Source organism: Nerophis lumbriciformis, linkage group LG21 (assembly GCF_033978685.3).
Source record: "Nerophis lumbriciformis linkage group LG21, RoL_Nlum_v2.1, whole genome shotgun sequence".
Classification (NCBI taxonomy): domain Eukaryota; kingdom Metazoa; phylum Chordata; class Actinopteri; order Syngnathiformes; family Syngnathidae; genus Nerophis; species Nerophis lumbriciformis.
The window spans coordinates 16839213-16850710 of record NC_084568.2 but is presented as its reverse complement, the minus strand read 5'-3'; positions in this window follow the sequence as shown (position 1 = coordinate 16850710).

Sequence of the window (11498 nt, the reverse complement as noted above, 5' to 3'; positions counted from 1 at the left end):
CGGAAACCTGTCGCTTAGTAGGAGCCATTTTGTGGTCTTTACAGATGTAAACACACAAAGGAAATGAAACGTAATATCCGCGCGCTTCTTCTTCTTCTACGCGGGCGGGTGGTTGCTTACAGTAGAAGAAGAAGCGCTTCCTGTTCTATGGGGGCGGGTGCTTACCTTGGCGGTTGCTTGCGTAGAAGAAGAAGCACTTCCTCTTCTACGGGGAAAAAAGATGGCGGCTGTTTACCGTAATTGCGAGACCGAAACTTTATGAAAATGAATCTTAATATTAATCCATATATAAAGCGCACCGGGTTATAAGCCGCACTGTCAGCTTTTGAGTAAATTTGTGGTTTTTAGGTGCGGCTAATAGTGCGGAAAATACGGTATATTCAATTGAATAGACTGCAAAGACAAGATACTTAACGTTCGAACTGGAAAACTTGTTATTTTTGGCAAATTTAGTCTCATATGGAATTTGACGGCTGCAACATGTTTCAAAAAAGCTGGCACAAGTGGCAAAAAAGACTGAGAAAGTTGAGGAATGCTCATCAAACACTTATTTGGAACATCCCACAGGGGAACAGGCTAATTGGGAAGAGGTGGGTGCCATGATTGGGTATAAAAGCAGCTACCATGAAATGCTCATTCACACACAAGAATAGGTTGAGGGTCACCACTTTGTGAACAAATTGTTTAAGAACAACATTTCTCAACGAGCTATTGCAAGGAATTTAGGGATTTCCCAATCCACGGTCCGTAATATCATCAAAAGGTTCAAGAGAATCTGGAGAAATCACTGCACGTGTCTGCAACATTGAATGCCCGTGACTTTCGATCCCTAAATGATAAATGATATCACCACATGGGCTCAGGAACACTACAGAAAACCACTGTCAGTAACTACAGTTTGTCGCTACATCTGTAAGTGCAAGTTAAAACTACTATGCCAAGCGAAAGCCATTTACCAACAACACTTTACTGAGTGTTGTTAAAAGGAAAGGCCATGTAACACAGTGGTAAAAATGCCAACTTTTTTGCAATGTGTTGCAATTCTAACTTAATGATTATTTGCAAAAAGAACTTAAGTTTCTCAGTTTGAACATTAAATATCTTGTCTTTGCAATTTCTTCAATTGAATATCAGTTGAAAAGGATTTGCAAATCATTGTATTCTGTTTTTATTTACGAATTACACAACATGCCAACTTCACTGGTTTTGGGTTTTGTACATAGGTATTTACAGTCAATACTTTGCTAATGCACTTTTGGCGGCAATGGCAGCCTCAAGTCTTTTTAAATACGATGCCACAAGCTTGGCACACCTATCTTTGGGAAGATATTCCAAAAGATAGCCCATTCCTCTTCGCAGCACCTCCCAAGCTCCATCAGGTTAGATGGGAAGCGTTGGTTTTTCATCCAGGATGTCTAGAATGATAAATGGGTTGTACTTGTATAGCGCTTTTCTACCTTCAAGGTACTCAAAGCGCTTTGACACTACTTCCACATTTACCCATTCACACACACATTCACACACTGATGGAGGGAGCTGCCTAGAACACCACCTACATCCCGGAAATGTCTCGATTTAACGTGATTACAACCTAGCAATTGGCTCTGATTTAAATCATTTGGGTTTTGCCCTTTGAACTCCTATGTGTCCAGGGACTTGATTTCCGGAGTTTGTAAACAACAAAAACAAGAACAAAATGTTGACAATAAAAAAACGGCTATATACTGATACTATACTTGGTATCGATACACCCACCTTTGTTTACTTTCAAGCGCTCTAGCTTGCGGTTAGTGGTTAGTATATCCTCCTATGGTGTGTAGTGTAGCATGTTTAGCTTTTACTCGCCTTCCAGTGCTTGTATTAGGCCCGCATGGTGAATTTATACAAATAAATATACCAATTCAATATGGCACACATCAAGCATCTTACTGGAGGTAATTCAAACGTTATGACAAATTTTAAAGACCACAATGTTAATTAAAGCTGCAAGCAGCGATGGACGGGACCGACTTTGACGGCACATAAAATCCAAACCGAAGCAGTAATTAAAACTCTTTCATCAACTTTTAATCAGAAGGGTTCAATCTCTCTCCTGTGCTAGTTTGAAGCTAACACGACAAACGCGCTCAGAGGAGATAATGTTTGAAAAAAGGTGACCGGTTTTTACAAAACTTTTGTTTTGAAGGGGGAATTGCAAACTTCCTGTTGATTTTTGCTGGGGGTTGTCAATATATGAAATGTAGGTCTAAGTGTGACCTACATAGAGGTTTTTGTTTCATGTCTCTAAGACATTCCTACTGGGAGTTACAGGCAGTTTTGTCTGAGTTTTCTTCCTTGGAGCAGTTGTGTCTGTGTTTTCTTCCTAGGGGGCGCTACAGCGCAATTTTGAGTTTTGGGGTTGGGTTTTTTTATTAGATCGCAATTTTTGCCAGTCCTGATGTGTGTGTCCAGTTTGGTGAGTTTTGAAGCATGTTAAGGGGGTAAAATTACAGCTCAAAGAGGCAAAAGTGACTGTTTTTAGTAAACTTTTGTTCTGAAGGGGGAATTGCCAACTTCCTGTTGATTTTTGCTGAAGGATGTCAATGTATGAAATCTAGGTCTAAGTCAGACCTATATAGAGGTTTTTGTTTCATATCTCTATGACATTCATACAAGCAGTTTTGTCTGTGTTTTTTCCTAGGGGGCGCTAGAGCGAAAGTTTGAGTTTTGGGGTTTGTTTTTTTATTAGATGGCAATTTTCGCCAGTCCTGATGTGTGTGTCAAATATGGTGAGTTTTGAAGCATGTTAAGTGGGTCAAATTACAGCTCAAAGAGGCGGCCGGTATAATAATAATAAAACCTTACAATTACAATAGGGTCCTCTGTCCCAAAGGGACATTGCGGTCCCTAATTATACGATGTAGTACATGAGCCATTCTTAGTGAGGGTGTCACATTACCACCAAATGTCGCAATAATTTAACTGTACATGACTAAAAAGGACCCAACTTTAATGATTAAAACTCTGTCCGTATAAAATAACACATTAAAGATGTATGGAAACACAGTCAAAAGTGATCATTGTAATGACAACAAGGCATGCTGGGAGACGCTTGCTTCTCAAACGCGTTGACTTCTTTTACCGACGAAAGTTACAAACCTCCCAGATTTTGCTATACACAAAATATTATACCCGATTTTAAAAGGATGACGAGGAGTTGGTGGATCAAAAACCACTTGATTAAAACGGACCACCGCAGCCGTCAAATTTTGGTCAAAATTGCCATGTCGTTACAACGTAGTTAGAACTACACCGTACATTTGAGTATTTTAGCATGCATGTGCATGTAAGAGCCAGTCTTCCCCACAACGAGAGGACAGAGAAAAATAAAGAACTTATGGACTACAACTTGTCAGTATGTGGACTATGGCGGCGCAAATTACTGCACAGATTGCTTTTCCAGGATGCAAAACAACTAGACTGGACTTGGCGTGAAGGTAAAGACATATTTATTTTTACACTAACAAGAGAAACAAAAGGCACGCACAAGGCGGAAGGACAAACTTGGCTAAGAAAACAAAACTAGCACTTGGGCAAAAACTATGAACGTGGAATAAATAACACTTGCTAACTGTGACATGAATAAACAAACACTTATTTGAAAAGCATGGAACTATGGCATGGAACACGTAATCAATGGAGTAACAGGGATAACAGAGCTAATGTCTCCAGGACGACCAACTGAAAGTGACAGGCTTAAATAGTGGTGACATGATTAACACAGGTGCGTGTGTCCAAATGAGCAACAGGTGAAACTAATGGGTAACCATGGAAACAAAACAAGGGAGTGAAAAAGCAGGAACTAAGTGACCAAAACTCAAACAAGACATAACTAAAACAAAACATGATCAAAAGACATGACACAACTGGATGAAAATGGCAGACTTGCGCAAAGCTCTTTGGGTAAGCCTTGACCATATATGGAGATAGTCGCTGTTGTAACAAAGACAAAATACATCACTTAAGTCTCAAATTCCAAACGACTTGTTTGGAGCAAGTTTTGAAGAAGGCAAGATTGTCCGATAAAAATCTCCGCCAGTCCTCCAGGGTTTGAATTAACATTTTCAGGACTTATTGCCAAATACACAAAAACAGGCACCTACAGGTAAGAAACATAGATTTTACATAAGTGCACCCTTTTCAATGATCGCAAAACCTCTCTGTCGTCTTCTTTGGTCCCTTTGCTATCTTTACACCTAATCTGTTTTGGTTTTTCTAGACATTTCTCCAAGTATTCCAATGTTTCCGCCACACACACAGGCCACATCACAGGCAGTGTGACATAAATCACCAATACGTGCACCGCTGTCATGTGCGCTTTATAGGAACAGTATTGCGTAGAGTGTCCGCCCTGAGATCGGTAGGTCGTGAGTTCAAACCCCGGCTGAGTCATACCAAAGACTATAAAAATGGGACCCATTACCTCCCTGCTTGGCACTCAGCATCAAGGGTTGGAATTGGGGATTAAATCACCAAAAATGATTCCCGGGCGTGGCCACCGCTGCCGCTCACTGCTCCCCTCACCTCCCAGGGGGTGAACAAGGGTGATGGGTCAAATGCAGAGAATAATTTCGCCACACCTAGTGTGTGTGTGACAATCATTGGTAGAAGAAGAAGATAAACAACATCCATGTGTTTTACTCATTAAATCAATCAGAGGCTTATAAATACAAATACAAGCTTTTTTCTAGTCAAATTAATCTATGAATTGTTTTTCTTACATCACTCTCATACAAGTAGACTTGGTTTCATACATATAATAACATTAACAGGCCTCAAATTTTAACTTATAAGGTCAAGGCAAGTGTTGCCTTAAAGAAGGGCTCATATTTTAGGGCACCAAGGCAAACATTATTTTCTTTCAAGGCAGGAGATTATATATATATATATATTAGGGCTGGGCGATATATCGCGGGTTTGTCTCTGTGCGATATAGTAAATGACTATATCGTGATTTCGGAGTATACGTTCTCACGCAGTTGGTTTTAGCTGCTGGCATTACACGACAGGCTCTTCCCACTCCTTCTTGTCTCTCCTTCTCAGACAGCAAGCGCACCTTCTTACACACGTCACATACTCTCACGTCATACGTCACATACGTATACGCCCTCCTTGAGCAGAGAGGTAGCAGCATGGCTAAAGTTAGCTGTGGTGCGACTGGTAATACGAGAGAAAGAAGGTGCGAATCTGGTAACAAATGAAGGAAGAATTAATTCCCCTAGAAAAACAGCAGGAGGTCCATCGTCTGGCAGTGGTTTGGCTTCAAGTGGGAATATGTCGAACAGACAACCGTAATTTGTCAAGTGTGGGGCAAAAGCGTTTCTACAAAAAGTAGCATTACTGCTAATATGTAGCATTATTTGAAAAGTCACCCGCTAGAGAATAAGGAGTGCTTACTCCTCATGTCAACATCTCCGTTCGGTGCCACACCAACAAAATGCCGAGGCAACCATTTCCAGATCAACACAGTATGAAAAAAAGAGTCCACGACAAAAGGAGATAATGTCCGCACATAGCGAAGGACATACACTATTTGATTTCCTATTTGACACTTATTGAAATATCTTGTGTGACATCATGTTTTTAAACTATTGTAGTGGCGTTCTGTACAAAAACTGCACTTTAATTTAGTGTTGTTTTGATAAGTCATCTTAGTGACGTCGCATGCACAAAAGAGCACTAATAGCTTGTTTTAAAATGTCTCTGACAATCTTGCACTTTCTGTTTTGGAAATGACATGAATGTTTGTGTCACTGCTTAATAACTGTTTAATAAATACAGTTTTGGTAAATTGACTTAGTTGTGATTTCCCTCTCTGCATGAAAGTTTAAAATGAGCATATATTAATGAAGTATGAACATCAATGTTTTAATGTAGACACATAGAATCATCATACTGCTGTGATTATATGCATCAAGTGTTCATTCAAGGCTAAGGCAAAATATCGAGATATATATCGTGTATCGCGATATGGCCTAAAAATATCGAGATATTAAAAAAAGGCCATATCGCCCAGCCCTAATATATATATATATATATATATATATATATATATATATATATATATATATATATATATATATATATATATTAGTGTTCATGTATGACATCTAGGGCTGCCAATTATGGCCAAAGTAATAATTAAGATTATTGTTATCAATATTGAAATCATGATTACTGATTGTTAGGAAGAGCAGTGTTGGGGTGTGAATGTAATACCATCATGTCATTTGTAATGTCTAATAAAAAAGACTACAGATAAACGTTATCCATATATTTATAGACACATATATATATATATATATTTTAAATTTTTTAATAACATCAACTTGTCAGCTTTTTTTCATTACATGATGCCTTTATCTCTATTTTTACATTTTGATAGAGAGTTTTTTTGTGTGTGTTATTTTTAAAGCTATGTACATCACATAGATGATGTTCCGGGACAGATCCATTAAGAGTTTGAGCAGAAATATGTTGTATAGGAATGAACTATACACAATACCACATTAACAAAATGCTGTCACATGAATGATTTTTGAAGTGACATTAAAATAAACAATTAATGTAAACAAAACCTGGTGTTTACTTTTTGATATCAAAATAAAACACAAAGCAGTTTGGCCAATAAAGATGAAGTCTAATAAACAAGCTTTGTTCTTCTCCAACGCCTCCATAGTGTTTCAGTACAGCAGTTTGGACAACAACAACAAAATCTGCAGGGATACCTCGCACATCGAATAAACAATCTTCACCGCCTGCGTTCAATTCGATGAGATGACAAAACATTATAGCTAGTTTTGATGTTATTTGAAAACTGATACAGTTTGCAATTAAATAAAGGAGGAGTGAACATCCCAGTAAACAAAGTAAAGACTTTATAAACAAGTTGTGACAATGTTCACAACACATCGCCTGCTGCAAAACATCAAATAGTTTTCTCCTTCGCTGTATAGTTTTAGTGTGGGCACAAGTGCGTCTGTCTCCAATATTGTCCACACCTGTCTCCATCTAAACACAGCAGTGCGCTCTTAAACGCACGGCGAGAAGCGAGGGAAAATTATGTTAAACCAAGCGCTTGGCTCCGTTTAATCCGAGGGGAAATCTCTGTAGCAAAGTCGGTGTCGTTGGTCCGCCATGATTATGACGGTTTTTCGGTCATTAAAAAATTAAACGGTATTACTAACCGTCGGGAATTATCGCAAATTATCATTATATCGTTTACTGTTACATCCCTTGTCCATTAAAAAGTAAAAAGTCAAGGGCGGTCACGGCATGTTCTTGCCGCAAATGTTGGTACATTTTTTGGGGCATTACGGCAAATGACGAGGGCGGTCGCGGTAAAATTTGAGCGCTGCATTAGAGTGGTTCTTTGTAAATGTTTTCTGACGATGTCTTAACTTGGGTTAGAGTTGAGATGAAGCTTTGGAGTTACGATAAGAGTTACCCCTTCTTGTGCATAACTATTACAAGTGGTAGATTTACATTAAAAAGTATAATTATTTTAAGAAGTGATCTTTTGTTTGTGTTTCTTTCATATCAAGGCTGTGATGACATAATGATAAATGGGTTGTACTTGTATAGCGCTTTTCTACCTTTGAGGTACTCAAAGCGCTTTGACACTACTTCCACATTTACCCATTCACACACACATTCACACACTGATGGAGGGAGCTGCCATGCAAGGCGCTAACCAGCACCCATCAGGAGCAAGGGTGAAGTGTCTTGCTCAGGACACAACGGACATGACGAGGTTGGTACTAGGTGGGGATTGAACCAGGGACCCTCGGGTCACGCACGGCCATTCTTCCACTGCGCCACGCCGTCCCCACATAACCCAGTTGAGGGAAGATTCTAGAAGTTCTCCATCATATTGCTTTTGCCACGTGTCTGAGGCTCAGGCAGTAAAAAGAGACCAGATGGGAAGAAATGGTTCCAGACGTCTCCCAGACGCTCCAAAGTCTGAGGGCAGGAAGGTCCAAAAACAAACCGCTTGCTGGTCTGGCCTGCAGGTTTTGAAAGTCGTTCAAGTATTTGTCCCTTTTTTGGAGGAAAAGTTTTTCAAAAATCTGCCGCATTTCACACTAACAGCCGAAGAGCCACTCATAATTAATTTACTTCTTTATCCGTTTTAAAGTGACGCATCCCCAAAAGTCAACCTTCATAATACATATGTATCTTTTCATTGTCGGTTTTTAATGCAGGTTATATAACACGCAATAATCCACTTTTAATGTCCTAAAATTAGCCTCACACTGTTGTTTTGTGCTCGACTTTAACTCTTTAAATCCCGAAGTGACATGTAGGGAATTTATTGGAGTGCTTGTCACGTGACTTCCCAAAATGTACCTGGAGTGTGTCAGGAAAGTTAGCTGATATCCAAAAGCTTATGGGCCATTTGTGTCCCCGGGAAATAAAATGTATAAATGCATTCAAAAAACTACTGCAAAATAGATTTTTTTTTGTTAAGCATTGTCCTGCACATTGATCCGATTATATTTTAATTAGATACTGTCAGGCTTGTCCCTGACAGTTTGACTGTTTTAGTTTTTTCTCTGTGTTTGTCTTAGTTTCCTGTCAGCGCTTTTATTTTGTCTTCATTTCCTGAGTGTCTCCCTGAGTGCTGCTTCCCCTCAGCTGTGGCTGATTGGCACCTGGCCACACCTGGTGTCAATCAGCCAGCTACTATTTAAACCTGCCTTCTCCTCCAGTCATTGCTGGATCATTGTCGTTCCTACCTGTCGTGTCGTTGTTCTTAATACTTGTCGTTGTAGCTCTGTCTACTTTTGGTTTCACTCTGCTCATGTCCTAGTTCCTTCGTGTCACAGTAAGTGTTTTTGGTTTCTTGTCCACAGTTAGCCTCTGTGCTATTTTAGTTCATAGCCAAGTTTGTTCTCCGCCTTGTGCGCGCCTTTTGTTACCTTTTCGTTTGTTGTTTTGCCTTAGTGTATAATTAAATCATGTTTTCTCGTACAATGCCTTCCGCCTTCTCTGCATCTTGGGGTTCGTCACCTACAAACTCTGACATAATGATCCAGCCAAATTCGAATCTCGCAGAGATGTCCATGGCGGAGAGGCTTAACAAAGTTTTGGACTTAATGGCTAATCTGAAGAAAAGTTCGGCCGCTTTTCAAGCCCTCTCCCTCCCACCCCTGTCGTCTGTGGTCCTATCTGGGGACGTCTGGGATCCGTCCCTTGGGGGAGGGGCTATGAGTAGCAGTGCAGCTGGGGAGGCACAGCTACTTCTCGCCCCAGTGGGTCTGCAAGAGACGGCGCCATCATCTCCGGTGGGTCTGCAACCTACAGCGCCACCATGCAGTCCGGTGGGCCGGCAGACGCCACCATGCAGTCCGGTGGGCCGGCAGACGCCACCATGCAGTCCGGTGGGCCGGCAGACGCCACCATGCAGTCCGGTGGGCCGGCAGACGCCACCATGCAGTCCGGTGGGCCGGCAGACGCCACCATGCAGTCCGGTGGGCCGGCAGACGCCACCATGCAGTCCGGTGGGCCGGCAGCCGCCACCATGCAGTCCGGTGGGCCGGCAGCCGCCACCATGCAGTCCGGTGGGCCGGCAGACGCCACCATGCAGTCCGGTGGGCCGGCAGACGCCACCATGCAGTCCGGTGGGCCGGCAGACGCCACCATGCAGTCCGGTGGGCCGGCAGACGCCACCATGCAGTCCGGTGGGCCGGCAGACGCCACCATGCAGTCCGGTGGGCCTACAACCAACGGCGCCACCATCTTCCTCTCCGGTGGGCCAGCAGCAGACGGCGCCACCATCCTCCTCTCCGGTGGGCCAGCAGCAGACGGCGCCACCATCCTCCTCTCCGGTGGGCCAGCAGCAGACGGCGCCACCATCCTCCTCTCCGGTGGGCCAGCAGCAGACGGCGCCACCATCCTCCTCTCCGGTGGGCCAGCAGCAGACGGCGCCACCATCCTCCTCTCCGGTGGGCCAGCAGCAGACGGCGCCACCATCCTCCTCTCCGGTGGGCCAGCAGCAGACGGCGCCACCATCCTCCTCTCCGGTGGGCCAGCAGCAGACGGCGCCACCATCCTCCTCTCCGGTGGGCCAGCAGCAGAGGGCGCCACCATCCTCTTCTCCGGTGGGCCAGCAGCAGAGGGCGCCACCATCCTCTTCTCCGGTGGGCCAGCAGCAGAGGGCGCCACCATCCTCTTCTCCGGTGGGCCAGCAGCAGAGGGCGCCACCATCCTCCTCTCCGGTGGGCCAGCAGCAGAGGGCGCCACCATCCTCCTCTCCGGTGAGCCAACAGACACCGCCACCATGCACTCCGGTGGGCCAGCAGAGGGCGCCACCGCCATCTTCTCCGGTGGGCCAGCAGAGGGCGCCACCGCCATCTTCTCCCGTGGGCCAGCAGAGGGCGCCACCATCGTCTCCGGTGGGTCCTCCCATGCCGGCGGTCGAGCCGCCTCGCCAATTGCGGCGGCGTTCAACTCGCCGTCGCCACCTAACTCTTCCCCGCTGGTTGCGGGGACACTTGGCCTGGTGGCCCACCTCCTTGTCCTCCCTCCACCCTCCCGTGACTTTGGACTTTTTTGGGGGGGGGTTCTAGAACGTCTGGTATCCGTTATAGGAAGGGGGGCTACTGTCAGGCTTGTCCCTGACAGTTTGACTGTTTTAGTTTTTTCTCTGTGTTTGTCTTAGTTTCCTGAGTGTCTCCCTGAGTGCTGCTTCCCCTCAGCTGTGGCTGATTGGCACCTGGTGTCAATCAGCCAGCTACTATTTAAACCTGCCTTCTCCTCCAGTCATTGCTGGATCATTGTCGTTCCTACCTGTCGTGTCGTTGTTCTTAATACTTGTCGTTGTAGCTCTGTCTACTTTTGGTTTCACTCTGCTCATGTCCTAGTTCCTTCGTGTCACAGTAAGTGTTTTTGGTTTCTTGTCCACAGTTAGCCTCTGTGCTATTTTAGTTCATAGCCAAGTTTGTTCTCCGCCTTGTGCGCGCCTTTTGTTACCTTTTCGTTTGTTGTTTTGCCTTAGTGTATAATTAAATCATGTTTTCTCGTACAATGCCTTCCGCCTTCTCTGCATCTTGGGGTTCGTCACCTACAAACTCTGACAAGATACAATTTGAAAGATGAATTTAATCTTCCCTGAAAGCTGGAAAAATAGCATGTGTTGCCTGCTTCTTAAAAGTACACCATTAAATATAATCATTTTAATCCTTCAGAAACATTAGATTTGTGTTACTCCTTATCCTCATTACCATGAATTGATTAACGAGGACCCCGACTTAAACAAGTTGAAAAACTTATTCGGGTGTTACCATTTAGTGGTCAATTGTACAGAATATGTACTGTACTGTGCAATCTACTAATAAAAGTTTCAATCAATCCCAACTATACTTTAAGTTTATTTTCTTTAAAGGTTACCTAAATTACTGTCACCTAAAATATTTTTTGAAGGTAACTTTTTTTTTTTTTTAGATATTATTTTGTTG